Raw genomic sequence first — 24,199 nt, 5'->3', positions numbered from 1 at the left:
CTGACACCTCCTCTACTTAAGAGTGAGCACAAAGAGTTAGGTCTGCTAGAATTTTGTAAATTCTTTGACATTGCTTTGCTTTGCTTCATCCTTTAGATCCTTCGCTATACGTCCCTAAGTTTTACCCTTGACTTATCCATGGGTCATAGCAAAATCCATAATTTGGGCCCCAAAATTTGCCTTCAACTTATGCACGAGGTCAACATATAGTCGAGTATATACGGTATGTTAAGGAGAGGAGGAATCTATCACAGCAAAAAATAAGAAGAAAATACTGAAAAGTGTGATGAAAGCAACATCTCTCTGGAACAGTAGAAATTTTGGAACTGAAGGAAAGGTTCATTGGGAGGGACATGGCCTCATACCCACTCCCCATAGCTACATCCCTAGTGGGTTCCTCTCCCACATGCAGCCTGGCATTCTTTATCTACACATTTAATAAACAAGCATATTCAAACTGGAGACATATTGTTGCATGCCTTCAAGTTGTCCCCAGCTTATGGCAAACCCCAGCTTATGGCAAACCTAACGTGGGGTTTTCTTGGCAAGATTTTGTTCAGAGGTGGTTTGCCATAGCCTTCCCTTGAGGCTGAGAAATTGTAACTTGCCCAAGGCCACCCAGTGGGTTTCATGGCCAAGCCAGGAATAGTACCCTGGTCTCCAGAATAGTAGTCCAACACTCAAACCACTACACCACAGTGGGCTCTAAAGAAATATGCTTGGTGTCAATAAGGGGTTACCCCAAGTTATCTACAATCCGGTGGATAAGCAATCATATTTCTTAGACTTTCTTGGTCATATGGAGAGGACAAGTGATTTTCATCATAAATTTATTTGCATCTGAAAATAGTGATAAATAGTGTTCCAGTCAACATGCCAGATTACATGATAGATTACGGTAGTAAATATTCTATGTTCAGACATATAACATTGTAGGGATATTTATTGCTAGTCTCTAGTATCAGTATTTCTAATTATTATACATGCTGTTTACTGGTTTGATACACAGCAGTTACAGCCATCATAACGCCATATAATTATTACCTTTTAAATACTTTACTGTGCCAGAGTGAAACATACATAATGTAACATACCTAATAGCATAACAAAACATATACAGTGGACCCTTGTTATACACTGGGGTTTGGTTCCAAGATCCCCCGTGGATATCAAAATCCGTGGGTGCTCAAGTCCCATTAAATATAATGACATAGCAAAATGGTGTCCCTTATAAAAAAATGGAAAATCAAGGTTTGATATTTGAAATTTATACTTTTTTTGAACATTTTCAAACTGTGGATGCTTGAATCCGTCTATAAAAAAATCCGTGTATAAGAAGAGCCGACTGTACCTAACAGCAAGCGACTAAAATCTAAGAGAATAATCCCTGGAGATATTTTTTTCATTAATATTCCTGTTACCTTCCAACATTTAATCATGAATTCAGTCAATTTAACAAAGCTACTTAAATAGACAACCAAGCCCATATATTTAATAATTCCTTTCTCAATCTATTATTGGCAACAATCATTTGTCTTTAGATGCAGAACAACCTCTTAAACAGAAGCAAAAGTCTGATGAAATAAGAGGTCAACTTTGTTGTATCGGAACTCAGTTAAAGAGCAAAGAGCACTGTAATTTTGAGTGAAGCAGATTATTACATTTTGATTCCTCTTAAACCTCCTAATTATACCATATTAGAAGAAAAGGGCCTTACTGAGCACTACTTTAATTTAAACTAGAACTCCTTTCACATCTGTGGAAAAAGAATACAAATTAAAAAGACCTGTACTTCTGACTTTTTCCTTCAAATACCTCCTAACAAAGTTAAACAATCTCCCATATTAATATGTAACTGCCATCAGTCAGAATCCAAAGCATATTGTGATGTGAAGTTGAAGGCTTTCACGGCTGGCATCCATAGTTTTTTGTGGGTTTTTCGTGCTACTTCAGATTCTCTGAAGATGCCAGCCGCAGATGCTGGTGAAATGTCAGGAATAAACTCTTCTAGAACATGGCCACATTGCCCGAAAAACCCACAAAAAATTACTAATTGTGATGGTTCCTACAAACATATCAAAAACAGTCAGCCCTTTGTAGCCGTTAATTTTTTTATCCACGGATGCAAGCGATTCCACATCGTGTGTGTGTGTGTGTGTGTGTGTGTGTGTGTGTGTGTGTATTCCAAACAGCAAACCTTGATTTTGTTATTTTATATAAGGGACATTATTATACTATGCCACTGCATTTAATAGGACTTGAACATCCATGGATTTTGGTATCTACGCAGGGTCCTAGAACTAAATCCCAATGGATATCATATAGACATTCAATTTAAAAAGACCTGCACCCTAAAACATATTAACTTTCCCAATATTTAGGATCTAGGGATAGTAACCTTTGCCAGTCCCACCTTTTTTTAATCAGAGCCTATCTCTTTCAAATGGGCAGTTTAAAAAAAGAAAGCCTATCCTTTTCAGAACAGCTTTTCATAAATAATAACATTTTTATGATGATTTTTTATTTATCTTGTCACTCTTCTGTTTCATTGTTGCTTTGTGCTATAGTTTAAGATAATCTGTACTGTGCATTTTAAACTGTGTTCTGCTTTGAAAATTGACACACTTGAAAGGCGTGTTTAAAATAGCCTGAATGAATGTTACACACATTTCTATCCTCCAGCTGAAATCAAGGGCTTCATTCTGGCTGAAACAAATGCCAAGGTTTTTAACAGATGCATTTTAGTAAATTCCGCCACATGAAACAAAACATTTTACACTTTAATGATTCTAACTCTGAGGAAGATCAGAAACCAGGCAATATCAAGTAAAAATAATTCCAGATGGTAATTTCTTAAAATACAATAAAAACCATTGCTAATGAATTTTTCAGTTATTAAAATCACAACTTGATCCTGAGCAAGCCACAAATGAAAACATGTCACAGAATTGTAGGTTAGACTTTAAAACATGCACATGGGCAAAAGATTCTACAGCAATCTGAAAAATCAGCTAATTATGCTAGGATATCTATTATACTTGATTAATAAATAACTATTATTTACCAAGAAGGAATTATCTGATTTAACAAGCCCCTTCCTACAAACCTCTTTGTGTTTAATTTCCATATCAGTTGTTGTTGTTGTTGTTAACTGCATAAATTCAAAACACGATTGTATTTTGGTTTTGATCATCCTGATTGGGAGAGTAATGAAAGAATTATATCTATTGGGTAAGGTGGAGAGAAGTGTAAAATTTATTCAGGCAGTTCAACATTTTTGACAGAGGCATGTTAAAAATCTGATTCAGTTCAGAACAACAATGAAGGTGAAAAACCTCTAAAGAGCTCTTCTAGACTACTCATCCTGATGGCCAACATTATCCTACCCTGAGGTAGCTAGTGTCTGCAAGGTGGAGTTGGACCCTCCATCTTTTTGTGCTAGGCAATTCAACATCTATGGTGCAGCTGTCATTTTGGAAGTGCTTAAAGATTTCATGGATTCCATGGTAATAACAGATCTCTTGAACTTGGTATGTGGCCCCATGCATCTCCATGGCACACTCTAGATATGCTTTTCTACATTTGGCAGGGTGATGTTTCATATTTTAATTGTATTTCGGGAGGTTTTTATTTGCTTTCACCACTGTTAGCTGCCTTTATTAGCAGAAAGGCCGAGTATCAATTTGATAAATACATATCTAAATAAAATATGGAATGTCCTTATGCATTTCTATCCACTTTAATCAAAGCAGTAACTTGGGAATGAATAAAAATATAATCATGAAGACACCAGCCATTACCAACTCTGGGCAAGGTATATATTCTGTTGTCAGCTTCTTAATGAATTCATCCAATAAATATTCACTCTGCTCTGCAGTGTCAAGCTGTAGTCAATAGAATTAACAATTGGATTAAAGAATATAAATTAAAGAATTAAAGGACAAAATCAGATAGAAATTGAAGGAACACTCTCAGCAACTGGATGGAAGAGGCTATGTGCTACTGCCTAACCCCTCTAAAAGATCTCAAGTCAGTTTTGCTATGTGACCACAGAACTCTGCTGTGTTTGTTGTACTTTTACCTTTATACTTCCTATACTTTATACTATCTTATATAAAATATATTATTATATATTTATACCCAATAAGGAAGGAGCTCAGCATGCAGAGAAACAAGTCTAACATAAAGCCGGATATCTTGACGTAGATTAAAGACAGATAGCAATGCACGGTGTTGTTGTTGTGTGCTTTCAAGTTGTTTCCACCTTATGCAGTTAACAACAACATGGGGTTTTCTTGGCAAGAGTTGTTCAGGGGAGGTTTGCCATTGTCTTCTCCTGAGGCTGAGAGTGTGTGACTTTCCCAAGGTCACCCAGTGGGTTTCATAGCTGAGCTGGAAATTGACCTCTGGTCTCCAGAGTCATAGCCCAACACTCATTAGGGTACTCGACTGTGTACACTTCATCACAAGGAGATGCTGTGTATGCTGTATAGTTAGCCATGAAATATCTCCCTGTTTCTTTTGCCTTCTTCTTACTTTTTCATTCTCTTCTTTTTCACATTCTAGATTAACAGAGCAAAGTTGATTATGCTGCTCCCAAGAAGCTGAACACTATAGACTAAGTAGCCCCCGTTTCTTTCTTTCCTGTGATGGTAAACCTGTGTACTGTATTTCTGTACATGTGCAAAGGGCATAAGTAAAGCATTTCATATATGTTAAAGTAGATTGCGTATGGCTCATGCTGCTAGACAGAGGTGGGGCAGGCAGCTCCTTATTCTTCAGTTCCATATTTGCCATTATTACTTTGCTAGAGATGGACCTATATAGCTTTTCTATGTCACAAACGCCAACATGCAAAGTAAATGTATCACAGAGGTCGAGGTCATACTTCCTATTAAAAAAAACAAGTGTTATGGAGAATGAATGGTGTAATGATAGCCATGTCCAGATTCTACCTTTTGACCATCCATGAGATATGTAATGCTTAACCAAATTATGATGCTATAAGCACCCAAAGATTAACCATGGGATCTAGTTAAGAAGCAACTGCTTTATTAGCTATATATTTCAATTTTCCAGTAACAATGACAATACTGTACAATGCCAACAGTTTCACTGGATTCACTGGGAATTCCATGCAATTTCATATGAATGAAACAAGATACCTAATCCAATGGAGGCTCCCATTGTTGGGGATGAAAGAAGTAATTTTTGATTCCCACATTTACCCCATTGCCCCATATTTAAATCTGAGTTGGATTGTTTGCACACCTGGAACAGTGTGAAAGGCAGCCCTGAAGGTTGCAGGGGATAGGGAAATCAGGCATCCTTCCTTCTGCTGATGAAAGCCTCTGCTGAAATATAGCCATTGTGATTTAAACAGAATGGGTTTTGTTAAAAAAACAGAAAAGGCACAATGAAACCACTACAAACTGTACCACTTGAATCATAGTGCCATTGGAAATATGTAATACAGCTAAAGAAAACCCTGTGTATTTTATGAAAGAAAATAAATGCCATGGAAATCTGTTGGGGAAAGCAACTGGCATGTCCTCCTATAATGAAGAACAGTTTCTTCCAGCAATGAGCTGGTACTTTCACACATCACAAAATCTGCCCACCAAGGCAATCTCAGAGCCAACTTTGTCACATGAGGAAGCAGCTGTTCTTTGACAGAAACTGGGCAAGTGTCAGACTGGATTGAGACAAACTATCCTAATTTTTCAAGAGCAACTGCCCACATCCAGTAATGGCACTGCCCTTTGCTTTGTTTAACATTAAAAGTGTTTCCCAAAACAATTATTTTTCCTTTTGCATATCCTGCCAACATGAACATATCCAAAAGATCTGGACAACACAGACACTGAAACATCTATCATTTTGCAAAGGGTTCAGCAGTGATAAGGAACAGTCCAATGATTAATATAGTGGATCAGCATGTTGTTGTTGTGTGCCTTCAAATCATTTCAGACTTATGGTGACCCTAAGGCAAACCTATCATGGGATTTTCTTGGCAAGATTTGTTCAGAGGGGCATTGCCTTTGCTTTTCTCTGGAGCTAACAGAGTGTGGCTTGCCCACAGGTCACCTATGGGTTTCTATGGCTGAGCGGAGATGTGAACCCTGGTCTACAGAGTCATAGTCCAATACACAAACCACTCTATAGAATTGACTACCCTATTTAATTCTACACTGTTCTGATTATATATTAGTCTGGCAACATGACATAAAAGTCAACAGGTGACTTGACGGTAAAGACACCTAAGTGACAATGAGAAATGGAGTTTTGAAAAGACATTGTCCATTTTAACAATACTGTACCTTTACAAGATGACAGTTTCTAAAGATCTCTGTGGAATGTCATGATAACCCAGATGCTTTCAAACAGAATACTGTCAGCATAGGTTGCCTTCAGACACATTTGAATGCTTGGAAATGTATTTACCTTATTGTCATCCTTCTAGTATATTGTTCTACTTTTCATTTTAACATTTTGTTCAATGAAACTGAAAGGAGAGAAAGGGACGGGGTGATCTTCTCACACAGGGGTAGGCAACCTTTTTGAGCCAGGGGCCGGGTTGCTGTCCCTCAGACAACTGGGGGCCCAAAGCCAAAAAATAAATAATTAAATAATTAAATAATTAAATAATATAGGACAACATTTTCAAATGTAGGACACATTTTTAAAAAATGGAGGACATGCGAAAAAATTTGATGGTTTTTTTAAAATGTTGATATAAATGCATGTTTCTTAGGCATGATCAAAATGGAGGACATTTGGGCCTCAGAAGCTGGCTGATATCAATATCACCATCAGCAGCAGCAGCAGCAGCAGCATCACCATCATCATCATCACTATCATTGTTAAAGCAGACCTTTTAGCATTAAAAGCACCGAAAATACACAGAAATGCACTTTGGAAAGTCACACTCTCTCACCTTCAGAAAGAGTGAGTGCATGTCTCAGAAACTGACTGATATCATCATCATCATCACCACTATCATCGTTAAAACAAAGCAGACCTGTACAAATGGAATGGAAATCCTCCTCATCCTCCTCCTCCTCCTCCTCCTCCTCCTGCCCCTTCCTTCGTCCCTCCTCCTCCTCCTTCTTCCTCCTCCCTCCTCCTCTTCCTCCTTCCTCCTCCTTCCTTCCTTCCTCCTCCTCCTGCTCCTTCCTTCCTTCCTTCCTCCCTCCTCCTCCTCTTCCTCCTCCTTCCTTCCTTCCTTCCTTCCTCCCTCCTCCTCCTGCTCCTTCCTTCTTCCCTCCTCCTCCTCTTACTCCTCCTCTTCCCCCACCCCCTTCCTTCCCTCCCCGCGGCTGTCAGGCAACCGTGGGAAGGGAGGGAAGGAGGAGGAGGAAGCGACCCCGCACCCTTCCTTCCCTCCCCGTGGCTGTCAGGCAGCCGTGGGAAGGGAGGGAAGGAGGAGGAGGCGACCCCCGTACCCTTCCTTTCCTCCCCGCGGCTGTCAGGCAGCCATGGGAAGGGAGGAAAGGAGGAAGAGGTGACCCCCCGCCCCCTTCCTTCCCTCCCCGCGGCTGTCAGGCAGCCGTGGGAAGGGAGGGAAGGAGGAAGAGGCAACCCCCGCCCCCTTCCTTCTCTCCCTGCGGCTGTCAGGCAGACGTGGGAAGGGAGGGGAGGCGACCCCTGCCCCCTTCCTGCCCTCCCCGCAGCTATCAGGCAGTCACGGGAGGGGCAGGAAGGAGGAGGAGGACCCCCGCCCCCTTCCTGCCCTGCCCGAGGAGGAGCTCCTCCTCTTGTGGCTGGCTGGCCAATGGGGGCAGGCTGGAGCTCCAACAGCCCGCCCCCTGCCAGCAGCCATTGGCCAGCCAGCCCCAGGAGGAGAAACTCCTCCTATTTAGCCCTGTGTGTGGCCCTGCAGGCGCGTGCAGGGCTACAGGAAGGCATGGGCGGCAGCGGCGGCACACTATCTGCGGCCCGCCCTCTTTGGCACCACCACTGCCACGGTACCGCCTGCGGCAATCGGCGGCAGGACCGGGCTGAGGCCGGTCCTGCCACCTCCGCAGGCCGGATGCAGCCCGCAGGCCAGGGGTTGCCGACACCTGTTCTAACACTACAAATGCAGTGATAGAAGTGTACTATTTATATGTAATAGCAACTGTAAATAATATACAGTTATTATCCCTGCTGGGTGACCTTGAGCAAGTCACATGCTCTCAGCCTCAGGGAAAAGCAATGGCACACCTCCTCTGAACAAATTTTGCAAAGAAAACTCCATGATAGAGTTGCTCAAGCTGCTGGAACCAGAAACTGAAAGTCTGTGTTGCTTCAGCTCTCCTTAACCATCTTCCCAATTCTGATTCTGCTAAACAATCTTCTAGCTAGACAGAGGGCACGAAAGAAAAGATTTGCCGGTGTAAAAAGCCTTTTAAAAAGTATTGTAGCTTCTTTGTCAGTGGCTTTGTTAAGTAAGGTATGCCTGTATAGGCTGCATTTCTCAACATGGTTTAATTGTACATATTGTATGGCTAGCTATCCCATATTACTCTAGTGCAAACATCTGTTCTGTATTTATTTGATCTGAACATTACCAACTAGTCTCATCCTTTCAGAATAATGTAATCCATATCTGATTATTACAGCACAAACATATACATATCTGTTTAGCTATAAGATCCATCACGTTCAAAAATGCTTACTCCCACACAAGTGAGTATAGGGCTGGATCATCCTATTAATTATAATCAATCAAGAGAACCACTTTTAAGGCCTAGGGTGACAATCATAATCATTATTACCAGCAATCTAACCATATATTAGACTCAACTGCTTTGTTTTTTCCTAAACAAAAGAATATGGGATATTATTTTACTGTCTCTGTTGTATCTCAACCATATCAATATACTTAAAAAGAACAAGTGCAGAATAACTAATTATATATGATTTCATTATTGATAATACAATGTTAAACCTAATGACAATTCGAAAAATGGAAGAGAAACGTGTAAATAAATTAATACTTCTTATTATGAAGGTACTGCTACACACTGACAGGGCATGCTATCAACACCAGGGTCACTGAACTTTATCGCACTGCGTTCCTTCCACGCGTTCTGAGAACGGAACGGAAGGAGTAGGGATGAGTGCGGAACGAGTGGGGGACGGATTTTACCGCACGCATCCGTCCCTCATTCGTTCCGTTCCCCCTCTCTTCCGTTCTTAATCTGTTCCAGAGGGGGAAATTTTTGAGAACTGTTCTGAACAGTTCTCAAAAAGCGTCCCCTCTGGAACGGAAGGGGCAGGGAAAAGAGGGGGAACGGAACGAGTGAGGGACGGGTGTGTGCGGTAAAATCCTCCCCCACTCATTTCCGTTTCCTGCTGGGCCGGGCCAAGAACCCGGTGCGATAAACTTCACTGTCTAATAACAATGAAATGCTATTGTTTAGTGTGTGTTGCAGTTGACTAAAAATGCAATCATTTAATTGCTTCCCGCTGGGCTGTAATACACACATACAATATTATAGTAAGTTTGACTAACATGCTAGCTAACTCTTTCACTATAGGCAATCATTGCTCCTGCCTAAATGTTTAATGGGCTACCTTTCTTCCCCAAATGACAACTTCTTTTAGCATAAAAGTACTCATGCATGCAAATAATAAATAACATCACACATTTTTAAGGTTATTCAGTTGGTTCATTGTGAGATTTACCTCCTGAGCTGTGCATATTAATGCTACCTAATGGGTCTCAACACAGAAATGGAAAATGTTTACTCTTTAAAGCAGACTGCATGTCATTTTTTCATATGCAAATCATGGAACAGAATGTCTTTTGGATCCGCCAGGTGCTTTAAACGGCAACTTAATGAAACTGGGACTCACAGAGGTCTGTTTTTGTCTATTAACATCCCCCTACTCACACTTTCCAGTAAACAGAAACCACCTGCTCAGGTGATTAACTGTCTTAGAGACCTCTAAGGCATAGCCATTTATGAGGCAAGTCAAGAAGAAAACAGCTCCTCTGAGAAGCGTACATTTAGTAGAACAATGTTCTGTGGCTAAAAGAGCAAAAACTGCAAACTGGGACATATATACCCAAAGTCATAATTGCACCTGTACTTCTAAACCTACACTTGCTGCATTCATATAGAAATCCTTTAGATCCAAAGTATAATTAACTAATATATATTTCACATCCCATTTCAAACAGAATTATACGTTTCCCCCCACAAAATAAGATTCTACCACTTTAGTTCATCTTCCAGTGATGCACCTCTGGATATGAATGCACAGAAAGAGAGCAGGATCAAACCTATCCCTAACCACCATGCCTAATAGAGCATGGTCTCAAACATAGTGAATCTGAATGACTATTCAACCACATAAAAAGAAGGGAGGGAGGAGAATTAAAATAAGAAATATGGCAGCATCTTTCAGACTAACTGGTTTTATTTTAGCATGAGCTTTTTGTGGAAATAAACCCACTTCTTTGAATGCAGTACAGAGCGATATTAAGCCATCAAGTATAAACCATATTTATATAGTTTGTAGGCATGGGATAGAATGTAATAGGATCCAGAAAGATGAAAATAATGACCCTTCCCCTAAATTTTCAAAGGACTGGAGAGGTGGTATTGGTCTTTCAGATCTTTATAGAGGTCAGCGTTGATTTGTGAAAGCAATAAATCTGCTTATCAACAGAATTGATTACTTGGGATCAAAACTCCTTCCCAGAAGATTCCTTTTGTTATATATGTCCTAGGGTGAACTCTAACACTAATATATGTAATGTGCCATGAAGCCATTGTCTTTGTTCATACATATTATATATATCATACTAATGGAGTGGAATGTATGAATAAGATTCAATCCAGCTGTATCTCTTGCCTACCATTGTAATTTTCTTGTTCAATGCAACCTGAGAAACCCTTATTGTATGTCCAGGAAGACTGAAATGTTCTTCAACTGGTTTGGGGATATTGCCATTTCTAATTTCAGATTTGTGTCCTTTAATCTTCTTGCATAGTGACTATCCTGTCTGTCCAAGTTAGAGTGTGGAGAGGCATTGCTGGCATAGGATGGCATATATCACATTGGATGAAGAGAAAGTAAATAAACCTCTGACTTTGGAGGTGATGTTATTATCCCCTGCAATATTTCAGCCAGAGTAGATAATGGGTACAGAATCGGCATCTGGGTTTGTGGCAGGCTCTTGTCCCATCCATGTTATGTATCCTGTTGTAAGTGTTATTTAAGATTTGCAACCTGTCTTTAGGCCAATAAAGTCCTACCTCCCAGAGCTTGTGAGGGGACTGTGTTATTCTCTGGAATTGGTTGTACCTCATTGATTATGTGTTTTAGTGGTCTCACTTGGGGACTCTGCAATAAACAATGCAAGAAAGCTTGATCAGTGAAAGGATGGGATTCACGAGCTTGCTTCAGCATATTGCAGAAGCACTGATGTATAAGTCTGGCCACCAAAACTGAAATCATACAAAAAGCTGAAGCCCTGAAGCCAGTGAAAGAAAGTTGGGGGGGGGGGATCCCTGGATGAATTTTAAAAGTAGACTTCAAGTGATTTCCAGAGAATTCAAACGATTTTGTTTACTTTTGCAAAGTTTACCTGGCTGTTTCATTTCACATGTCTGTATTGTTAGTTTTGAATAAAAAGGTTGCTGAAACACATTGAACTTTGTGTGATGTAGGGATTTATCCCTGTCCTTTCCTTGTATTTCTGCCTCTGGTACCAAAGTTTCTGTTAAGAAGTAAAGTTCAGGAACACATCTACTTCATATACTTGTAATGATTTTTTTTTCATGATAGTGTATATTTTAGTAAGATTTTTCCTGTGGCTTAAATCCAACTGTAGCTGTAAGAACCTAGCCACAGTTGCAGGTGGTAGCCTTCTTACATCTTCCTTTACACTGAAAATGATTCAACTATCCATTGAGTTAGCTGAACATCCTGAATGGGGATAAAGATGTATATACACATACACAGACCCATGCACAGTGCACAGAGATCTCTTGCTGAATCAGACTTTTGTTCTCAAAGGAAAGATGCTACTTTAAAATACTTATGAACTTTAACACTGTTTAGGATATATAATAATGAGAGCATAAAGTATTTTTCCTCATTAGTACGTATTGCAATGTGTGCCCAAAGCTGATAACCACAAGTGTAACAGGCAGCTGGCAAAAATAAAGCTGGCATACACTAATAAAATACTGCTTGTAAAATAAATGCTGACAAAACCTTAATAATAGGAGCTCTGCTAGGCACCACTCTACTGAGAGGGCCCATTGGTCTTTGATACTGCAACATTAAGAATGAAAGAAAAAACATACGTGATTTCTGAAAGTGGTGGATTGTTAGTGTTGATGGAACAAACCTGTCAGATTGGAATTATGGGACATCAAGCTGTTTTCAGACTGTTCTCTAAAGACAGAGTAAATGCATAAGAGGAGCCTCATTAGGGAAGGACAGAGGCTGGTGAAGTGAGGGATTCAAAAACCATCTGCTTTCCATCTGATAAGTGCCATTTAGAGAAATACTTATGTTGAAATGAGGGTGAAGGGGCACATTTCTTTTTTGATAACTGCTGAGACCTCTGGGTGGTAGAAGGTTGATTGGCATCTATTGGAGCACTGATAGCAATATAAAGAGTTCAGTCACCTATTGCACTGATGAGTAGCTGTCTGTGCAATAATTCTAGTTCATTCCACCATGTTAGAAAGCTTGTGCTTACTATCCAATTTCTTGTCTGTCATTACAGGCTAACAAGCTAACACCACTGAAGGCCATATTCTCCACCTTCATACAGGCATCCTCTTTCAGTGCCATGGATTAAAGTCTTTGGAGAGGAAGGGGCTGTACAGACCACTCCTTTTAGATCCATATCAGGGCTGTAGCAACCACAGGCCCCGATCTCGCCTTTCAGAAAAAAGCAGCTCCTTTCTGTGCTGTGGAAAGGGCACCATAGCCATGACGCTGCGACTTTTCCACGCTCCTTTGGTGCTGTGTCATATAGATGCAGAACCAGAGAAATGTCATGATGCCGCACGCCATATGGTGTGGTGCGCGGCATCACGCCAGCCTGGGGGCGGAGTTGGGGCATGTGTCACGTAGACACCACAACCCGACTCCACCCTCAGGCCAGCCAAATATGCCGGTCTGTACAGCTCCTAACTGCTCCAAGCAAGGATTTGGAGACACAATCTGCTGCATGCCTAGCCAAATTAATCTACTGATAAGCAAAATTCCCAGGTGAAGGACCAAAAACCTGTAATTGAGACCTTTCTTTTCAACAATGATGGGGGTCATGCTTAAATACTTTGGATTGCCCATGATATGCAGTCATCTCCTTACAATCTTCAAGCTTGCAGTACTTTTTAGTAATGCAACTGCTGTGGAAACCCTGGGCTCAGAGGTTTACTAGCTTCTAGAAGGAAGGAGTGCTTCTGCCCATTCCATCTACGGCAAAGAGAATCTCATAGCACTCAGTGACAAAAAGATTATACAGTTGGCCCTTCCCTTACACGGGGATCTGTTCTGGACCCCGCCGCGTAAGGCAAATACCGGGTAAAGTCAAGCCCCATTAGAAACAATGGGGCTCGTTCCTGCGGCACACACTAGAAGCAATGACCCTGAAGTGGGAGGAAGCCAAGTACACCAGGGCTCTGGACAGTATAAGACCAACCCTTAGGCAAAATCTATTGATGGGGTCCTCCTTGGTTGCTTTCCCTTATCTTGGCTTGGGTCCTGACTTCTTGCGGGAACGCCTTCTCCCATATCATCTTCCCCGCACTCTTCGTTCTGCTGGGAAGAATCTGCTTCAACCAAAGAGGACTAGACTTTCGACAGTGACCCAGCATTCTTTTTCAGCAGTTGCTCCTAGACTCTGGAACGACCTGCCAGATGAGATCCTTCAGATTCTTGGCTGCTGCTGCTGCTGCTGCTTCTTCTTCTTCTTCTTCTTCTTGGCTTTACTTTGCGAACGAAGATTCAGGAAGGACTCATCTGTGCTTTCTACAAGCGTGTTGATGACATTGGATATATCCTTCAAGCCTGCGCAATGGATTTTTCTGGTGGAGCGCAGCATGCACCAAACTGGCCTCACCCTTTAAACCAGAGGTTTGACTGCTGAGGCCTTGATAAGCATGGATGGTGGCAGCAAGGTCCTCGGGTCATAGGTTTGATTAGAGTTTCCTTCTCTTAGATGGTTGACCTTACAGGGTTAGATGAGTACCATCTGCCCGGGTTTGGGATTAGAGTTTTCCTTCTCCTAGGATGGTTGCCATAAGGCTAGAGAGCCCATCCTGCCCTTTGGCGCTCTTGGTCAGACCCTTCAGTTGTGACCTGTCTGGCATGGGAGGCCCTAACGGTGGCTATTATACCACCGCCAGCATAGCTCACAACTTCATTAGGGTACGCAAGCCTCTCCCCCACACAGTCAGAGCATAGCTGGAGGGGGATAGGAGGCCGGAAGATGACAGTTAAGGAGGGAGGAGCCTCTTCCTTCAGGCTATCCCTGGTGGAGCTGAGTCTGCCTGGTCACTCCCTCTCAGGCCGGAAGATGAGGGTTAAGGATGGAGGAGCCTGTTTCTTCAGGCTATTCCTGGTGGAGCTGGGTCTGCCTAATCACTCCCTCTCAGGCCGGAAGATTATCACCTTGGAAACCTTTAAGAAGGCTATTAAGATGGATCTCTTCCGGCAGGCCTTTCCAGACTAGGTCCACCTCTATTTTCCTGCCCCCCTCCACTTCTCTCCCCTTTTCTCCATCCCTTTTTCCATCCTATCTGGTCCCCGCTATACATTTCTTTTTTACAAATCTTCCACTGATTTTAACTGTGATTTTATACTATTGTTTTAATATCTTTCTGGTTTAATCTCTTTTTAGTATAACTATGTTTTTATACTGGGGGGGATATGGGGGTTTTAGAATTTGAACTGTATCTTGTTCAGTGTTGTAATCCACTTGGATTCTAAGTGATTAAGAATCCCCACCATTCCCTTCTCCTTTTGTGTTGTGTCTTTTTAGATAGTAAGCCTGAGGGCAGGGATATGTCTTATTATCCCCTCTGTTGTAAGTTGCCCGGATTCCCAGTGATTGGGCGGCATATAAATAAATCCTATTATTATTATTATTATTATTAGTAGTAGTAGTAGTAGTAGTAGTATTACCTGCTCAGCTACATTCTATTTTTGCAGGCTATATCCTGTCTTTGCCTTCTTCTATAAAAGTCCTCCAACAACATGATAAATCTAACACACTCTCCATGCTCTGACGTCCTCCTCCTTCTTCTTCCTGCATACTTCACTGCCATTTCTTAGCAGATTATCACACTGCCTTTTCCTGTCCTTTCCTCCCAACCTAGGTGCGGGATGTAAAGTTTAATATGTGGATTTTGTCGTACACCTCCATACCCAGGCAGGGGTCATCCCATACATGATCATGGCATCCCATGCCTGATCCAGACTTCTCCCGCACTTTTTGAATGGGATTTTCCCGTTCTTTGAAAGATGCAGAAGAAGTCCAGATTGGGTACAGGATGCCATGATCAGGTACAGGATGCCTCCAGCCTGGGCACAGAGGTTTGCGATAAAATCCACAAATTAAAGTTTATATCCCGCACTCAGCTCAGGAGGAAAGAATGGGAAAAGACAGTGCGATAATCTCCTTAGATGCCCCACTTTCTGAATTTTTATAACATCTCCCTGTTCCTAGGTGACTTGTTGTCTGCACATTTTTTAAAAATATATATATTGCTCTTGTCAGCTTCATGAATTTGGCAGCAACATTAGGAGCAATGTGGGAGTCCCCATAACATCCTCAAATGGTTTTCTTCTTGGACTGACTCTGAACATTTCCTCATCTTCTGGTGATTGCACATCTTATGTTTATGGGATCTATCTTTTAAAGAAGTATTCAGGCCTGAAACTCTTAGTGGAACTCAGAAGGAGAGAGCTGCATCAAAGTCATAGCAAGTACTCAGTATAAACAATTAAGGAGTTTGGTATTGACTCAAGAACATTAAAGATAACAGGAAACTAACAAATCAGAAGTTCAACCATGGCCTTAGGATACAATCCCAGACAAAAAGTCTAAATCAGGAGGCACAATTGTAATCATCTAACTGGTTGAAATTTGGCAAATTTAACCAGAGGAACTTGCCATGACCACCTGTGAACAGGATTCCTTTTTTAACGAACACAGCATTTGAATAAGGAACATGAGGCCATCCTCAAAGAAAACAAAAAATATTAATGCAACTAATTTGTTAATTAACTCAGCTACAATTACTCTTTTATTCTTCAGTGTCTCTTCACTTTAAAAAAAGTTAGTTGTTAAAGAAAATTGGAGGCAGATGTTGGGCTCTTTTCCATTTTCTGTTCGATTTTAATGGAAATGCTTGAAAATATTGCTTCTTCTTGGGAAATAACATTATTTTTTACTTAATACATATATTCTAGGGCTAAGCCATGGGGAATACTCCTTCAAATTAAGGCCTATGTTTATATTACCATGCCAGCAAAAATGTATTTATATTTCCTTTCATTTAGCAGTAGCTCTTTTAGAATGCCCTGTTCCCTCTGTGGATTAATTTTACTGTGCCAAAGCTGCCACAGCTTTCCGTTTTTGACTCTTACTTTGATGTAGAAAGAAAAATATTACAAACCTATTGTGATTCCTTTCAGTAACGTTTTAACTGAGAGGATGCAAAATATTATTCTACGTGAGCCATTCTCGATATATTACAGGACTCACTTTCACAATATAATGCCGTACAAGTTTTTAATGAATACCTACCTACATATTTTATCTGAATATTGCACAATAATTTTCTAAATCCAGAGTTGTGAGCAGAAAATGTGTATGTTGTTATATACAGTTTTAAAGAAGTAGAATCTTATTGACCAAGGGTGGCTAGTAAATAAATGCTAAGCAGCTAATCAATATGGGGAGCCAGGTTTCCTTAAATTGCAACTTACCTTTGAGGGCTTTCTTGTGTCTGTTCCAAAAGCACAATCCTTCTGACAAATGGGTGTTAACACCAATTAGCAGCAAACACATAAATTTCCCTTGGACACTTTTATTCAGCTTATAACTCTCAGAATTTCTGATTACTGTCCTTGTTGTCTGAGGCTAATGGGAATTGAAGTCCAAAACATCAGGTGATCCCCAGATTGGGGAAGGTTGCCCTCACATGTGAGAATTTTTTCTTCAATACCACTATCTTTGGCCACCAAATAATTAGTATCCCTTTTTCCTTCAAGCCACTCTCCTTTATCCTCATACTTCACTTCATCTGTCTAAAACTCTGTCCTTATATATTCACAGCCTGCTCAACTGCTTCAGGCTCAAAGAACACTGTAAACTGTTTTGAAATTTGAAACGTAATATTTAAAAATGTGTTAGTTACATGCTATGCATTTCTCTCAAACATTTATACAACAGTATGTTTATACTATAGTATGTTTTTTTTTTAAATGAGCAGTAATTACTGTAAAAATCTATTGCCCTTCCATGTGATAAATGCAAAAGATTACATCCCAGCTGTTAAACTTTCTTTCTGTGCCTCCTGCAGTCTTCTGATATGGTACCACAAAGGACAAAGAGAATAGCCAACAATAAACTATGTTTTTTAAGGGTGACAACCTCCAGGTAAAGATAAAACTAAAGGAAACAAACTTACTGGTTGAACAATTATAAATACAGTTTGTCACTTATAAAATTCATTTAGCTTTGAATCAAAAATATATCACAAGATATATGTAACTCACAATGAACACTTGGGAAAAGACTAAATATATAAGAAAGACAATTATGGATGGACCCTTAAATAATGTGTGTTCTTAAATAAGATGTTTTCTCTGCTCTTCGTGGCAATTTGGTGCACAGAAAAAAAAATTCCTCACATTAAACTCGATGCACGGAAATCTTACCAAAACCCCTTCCCATGCTGTCACAAAGGAATGTCTTACCACATAATTTTCAAATACAGGTATATCCCACAGAAAACTTTTTTAAAAAAAGATCACTTTGAATTTTTGAGGATTCCTGGCAGGAACACAATTCGGCTTTTAAAATTGGAAATATCATGAAACTGCTACTTATACTAACAGTCAAGTCCTCATCAAAACTGATTAGCTGTACTACATTTAGTTGAGAAGACTTGTAATTTTGCTTATAAATCTGGACTTCAAGGAGGCTGCAATCTTGCACTCATATTAGGTTTCACTTAACTCAGTGGGGCTTACTTCTGAATAAATGCAAAAAGAATTTAACTGTAAGTATTACCTTCAAATGACTCCCCATAAAGTTTTTGCAAACTGAGAAAGAGAAGCCATAAATTTTGTGCCAAAATTACTTATACAGACATGTGTGGGTACATGAGATGGTTTGTGGGCTAGTAACATTTATGGATTCATGATGCTGAATAAGTTATTGGTAGTGTATCCTCAAAACAACCCTGTGAGATAGGTCAATGCTGAATTTGTTACAACAGAGATAACAAAGAGTGGAAGTTCATTGTTTATGAAGGCTTTTATTCCACATCCAAAACCAGCACTGTATCAACAAGACCACACAAGATCTCTGTCCATTTAGATAAATTTCTGTAAAACCTTACAGTAAACTCAAACCATGCCAACAGCTTATACCAGAAAATAGGATACACTCCGCATGGCATGCAAGAGCAGATTTTGTTTAGCAAATTCTTAATGCCATTGTCATGGTTTCAGATGCACAGCTTGCAATGGCAATGCTAGCACTATCGTAGACACATGCCTACTTCTACCTTATGGAATTTATAAGGGAGTTTATATTGAAATAGAATACTTGACTACAGCACGATAGAGTGCAATTATTCGGTAACCAAGGAAGAATGTATGGATGTGACTGGTTTTTTATATTCCATAAGTGCATATACATATGTTAAACTACATGTAGGTAGCTATTTTTGATGCAACACATATGTGCAACACTTGAAAGGACAATTAGAGCTGAAACCTACTCATTTCCACAATCAGACCTATGATACCACTTAAACATATAGCTACCAATACTTATTATTATTTCGTGCTTTCAAGTAATTTCCAAATTATGGTGACCCTAAGGTGAACCTACCAGTGGGGTTTTCCCGGAAATATTTCTTTAGAGGGGATTCGCCATTGCCTTCCCCCTGGGTTGAAAAACTGAGACTTGAGCACTGGACTATGACTCTGGAGACCAGGGTTTGAATCTCCACTCAGCCATGGAAACTCCTTGGGCAAGTCACACTCTCTCAGCCTCAGAGGAAGGCAAAGGTTACCCTCCTCTGAACAAACCTTGCCAAGTTCATCTTAGAGTCACTCTGAGTCAGAAATGACTTGAAGAAATACAACCACAACAAAGTTAACATATGCACATGGACTCCCCCCAACCACATACTTTGTTGGCTTACTTGTCAATACAAATAGCAAATGTTTTCCTTGATACCTACAACAATGAAATTCGCACATATTTACATGTCTATTCATTCACTAATGGTGGTGTTTGTAGTCATTAGAATGACGTGGTGCAAGAGAATTTGTTTGAATGCCCTGTTGACCTGAAAGCTTTGGGGATGGCTAAAAGTTATAAATGGTGATATAGAGATTTAATTTCAGAGCATACCATCTAGCATACCCAGTGAGATGCCAACAATTGTTTGTTTGTTTGTTTGTTTATAATTTATATGGTGCCTTACTCCCACCCAAGGTGGCTCCCAAAAAGAATAAATTAAAAATAACCTTAACAGTAATTTAAAAAAAGAATTAAAAATCACCACATCAAAGAGTATAAAATCATTTAAAAGATATACAAAAGTTAAAAAATGAATAAACACACAAACCAATAACAACGCTCCCTGCTTATACATGAAACACCTGCCTAAACAAAAAGATATTTGCCTTTTCAAGGACATAGCCTACATTTCTACCTTCTGTCCAGGAGGAATTACAATATGTCTTCCATTTTGAGCATGACTAAGAAGGATGAATTTACACATATATATTTGTGTTTTTAGCTTTTATTTTGTAATGTCCTACATTTTTCTTGAATGTCTTACATTTTGTGGTGCCTCATCCTCCTTTGCGGTTATGACATCTGGTCGCCCATCCTCCTAGAGAATAATCTGTTGTAATTGGTACAGATAGGACTGCATGAATAGAACATCTTTCAAAACATTGTCTTCGACCATTTACCAGCAAAGTTCCCTATCAATTGGAAAAGCTATTTCCCTGACAAATACACCTTGATGTGCATAGCTGACAGCAACCAAGGCTGAAGAGTTTTGAAGCACAAATGAGCTAATAGAGTAACTGTTGTGGATGCCATCAATCCTAGATGCTTCTGTAGTTGAGAGGCTCAACATTAATATCAGCATTTTAAAAACCCTGCCCAGTGCATTATCATATGTGCTCCAACGTATGGAAGAAACACTTCCACACACCACAATTTACTCACTGTCTCATTTCCGACGGGTGGCAACCCTAAGGTGAAACTACAACTTGGTTTTCTTGGCAAGATTTCTTCAGAGAGATTTTGCCAATGCCTTCCTCTGATGCTGACAGAAGCTGCATCTGCACTGCAGAAATAATCCGGTTTGACACCACTTTAACTGCTCTGGTGCCACAACAAAATACACTTCCTAGAATTCCATAGCATTGAGCCATGGCAGTTAAAATGATGTCAAACCAGATCTGCAGCGTGGATGGAGCCAGAGTCTGACTTGGCCACTTCTAAGAACTTTAAACACTGAACAAGGAGTAGTACTTCAAACTCTTTAATCCTTGACAAAGATAGAAAGTTGTAAGTAATTTGAGTAATCTTTCATATCAGTATAAGCAAAGTTCTGATCAAAGTTCCTTTTTTTTCTTTATAACCTGTTCCCGCATGAAAAATAGGTGATTCGTAATACTTATCATTTTTTCAGACTTATAACCACATCGATTAGGTTTTGGTTACTGACTAGAAGTGAAGTATATGAAATCAATCTGCAAATAAAAAGCTCAGGAAAAGAACTCCAAGAGATCTCATTTGGCCAATCCTCTGACCATTAAGATAAACTAAAAACAATATACTGTTCTTTAACCAACTCTGAATTGGATTTTGGCAAACTGATAAAATGGTTTATGAAAGAAAATTAACATTTTCTGACTGCTATCAGAAGGCACTGGTCAAAGATAAAGAAGACTACAGAGGCCAAACACAGCCTTTGTGACAAAGTTATCAATACTACTAAGAAAATACTTATTGTCTCACAAAGAAAAGCTCTATCTGGTCAAACAGAAAAGTAAGACAACAGGAGCCTTCCCATTATTTGAATCATAGAATCGTAGAGTTGGAAGAGAGCACAAGGGCCATCCAGTCCAACCCCCTGCCATACAGGAAATCTCAGTCAAAGCATACCTGACAGATGGCCATCCAGCTTCTGCTTAAAGACCTCCAAAGAAGGAGACTCCACTACAGTCTGAGGAAGGAGTGTGTTCCACTGTCAAACAGCCCTTACTGTCAGGAAGTTCCTCCTAATGTTGAGGTGGAATCTCTTTTCCTGTAGCTTGCATCCATTGTTCCGGGTCCTAGGAAAAATCCACTACAACCTAAGAAGACCAGACTTTCAGCGGTGACCCAGAGGACCTTCTCATCAACCGCTCCCAGGCTCTGGAGCGATCTGCCGGACAAGATCCACCATATTACCAGCTTGGAAGCCTTTTAAAAGGCTATTAAGATAGATATCTTCCAGCAGGCCTTTCCAGACTAGGTTAGATCCATTAGACTTGCCTCCCCCCTCTAATGATACCTCTATTGTTCCGATATCAAAATTGATTGATATCATCCCCCCATCCCCCCTCATTTCTTGCTCTAATGTGCCTGAAATTTTAGTGTATTCCTATTGGACAGTTTTAAATTTGGATGTTTAATCTCTTTTTATGGGTTGATCACTGTTTTTATAATTGGGGGAGGGTTTGGGGTTTGGGGGTTTTTAATTGTAATTTTTAATTGTTTGAGGTTTTAATTATACTGTTGGAATCTGCTTTGATTCCTTTGCGAAAAAGCAGAATACAAATAAACATTATTATTATTATTATTATTATTATTATTATTATTATTAGGGCAGGTTTCCAATGGAATGGCATCTGGGCAGGTAGAGGGAGGTAACTGGAGGTCACTGGTGGTGTGTTTGTGTGATGGTGCATGTGCATGGTGGCAAAAAACCCCACAACCCAGTAATTGAATGGCTCAGTTTGATGCCACACGGTGTGGAAGCCCATGGATGTTTGGGCCAACTATGGTGCAGGCAGTGTGAACAGCGAAGTTTTAACCCACTTTCAGATAACGCAGGATTGAGCCACTTTTTCCTGCCCATCTGCTCCAGCCCATGAAGGACTCGTTTTAAGGAAGCAGTCCTTGCCTATTAAATTGTTTACTGGTCAACACTACCAACAACAAACTGGAAGACAGCAAAGGTGGGAATAATATGCTTCCTGTGTTACACTGTGTATGAAGTGAAGTTTCCAAACACTTCAAAAGTGAACAAGCATACTATAGTAATCATATCTAAGCATTACCACTGTGCCTGCATATATACAATCATAGGAACATAGAGTTGCAAAGGACTGCAAGAGCCATCCAGTCCAACTCCCTGCCATTCAGGGATAGACAACTAAAGCACTCCCCTAAAATAGCCATCCTATCTGGCTAAAGACAGCTGAAGAAGGAGAGTCCAACATCTTCTCAGAGAGTTGATTTTACTGTTGAACAGCTCTTAGCATCAGAAAATTGTTCCCTAATTTTCAGGTGGAATCTTTTTTTCTTGCAATCTGAAGCTAATGACTCATGACCTAGCAGCAGAAAATAAGTCCGTTCCATCTTCTTCGTGATGTTGCTTCAGATATTTAAAGATAACTACCATATTACCTCTCCATCTTTTATGCTCCAAGGCCCCCACAGCAGTCAAACATATTTATTGACCTTTTTCCCATTTTTTCTCCACAATACCCCCCCCCATGAACTCAAGGGAATATAGAGGACATTTTCACCATGTTTGAAGGCCCTCGGGGAGCCCCCACCCCCCCCCCCAGGGATCAAAAACCATTTTTGCAAAAATTTTCCAAAAAAAGAATTTCCCCAAAATATTCACTAGAGGAGTGCATTTCCAACACATTTTTCTGGGGCCCTTGGTCAATTTAGGTCCAAGAAAGGTCTTTTCTGAAATCCAAAACATGGTGAAAATGCTTCAAATCCCCTATAGTTGTTTTTGGGGAGGGGTATTTTTTGTTAGAGAAGATATGGTCCTCCAAAGTCTCCTGGAGGCTAATGTGGCCCCTAACCTTCCGCACTTGTTCACCCCTGTCACTGGCCTTCATTTCCAGACCTTTCACCATCTTGGATATCTCCAGGAAAGGAATGCTGATGCTATATCCACCTTAACACATAGAAGTAACAATACATCCAAGAGCACTAACTGCAACTCTGATTCTTAAATGGAACTTCAATCTTGCTCAGTATAGTTAAGGCCTAAACCAAAAGCACTTATTCTACACCAGCCAATAGCATTTCTTTCCTCTCTGAATTAAATTCCAGCTTGTTCTGATCTTTCATGTACTTCAGACCATCTCTCCAATATTTATCAATTTCACAGTGAAACATCTTAACTCACAAAGGGTAAAATATCTTTATGTAATGATCTTATAATAATTTCTTATTATGTTAATACTGTACATTTCTTTCATCACTTTGCAAATAAATATCAAAAGATCAGTTAAAAATTACCATTTCTTTATGAAATCAGGAACCTGCTGTGAATTTTTGTGTAATAAATTATATTTTTAACAAATCCTTCTTGGGTTTTTTTTTTCATCATTTTTAATCAAATACTATACAATGCCTGGGATTATCAGTGCTGTAATTGAGTAATGACACTTCTAATTTGAAAATACTGAAAGGTGATTCATTATAATTCATTTTTACTAACCTCGCCTAATGAGAAATATAATTAAATGTACCATCAGGTAGTTGTGGCTGTAAAACATAATTTACATTAGATAATTCCATATTCCTACAACAGGTAGTCATGGGAAAGTGAGTCATGGGAAAGTGGGTTTTATGCATATACCTGCAAGACTCAGGAAGGGGAGAAGAATTCTGTCATAACTACAGTGATCCCATCATCTGTACCATAATTTTGACTAAGCTGAACAGGTTCAACTCCAC

At 40.0% G+C, this 24,199-nt stretch overlaps 1 protein-coding gene across 3 annotated transcripts in view; it reads right to left on the bottom strand.

The window, feature by feature from the left end:
* Positions 1-24,199, bottom strand: part of PTPRN2 (protein tyrosine phosphatase receptor type N2) — a 651,730-nt gene that overhangs the window by 580,967 nt on the left and 46,564 nt on the right. The window lies entirely within an intron of this gene.

Source organism: Sceloporus occidentalis, unplaced genomic scaffold, assembly GCF_023333645.1.
Source record: "Sceloporus occidentalis isolate IW3139 unplaced genomic scaffold, rSceOcc1.0.p SCAF_7, whole genome shotgun sequence".
Lineage (NCBI taxonomy): Eukaryota > Metazoa > Chordata > Lepidosauria > Squamata > Phrynosomatidae > Sceloporus > Sceloporus occidentalis.
The sequence above is the reverse complement of the archived record's forward strand: the minus strand, read 5'-3'. Positions and strand labels throughout refer to the sequence as shown.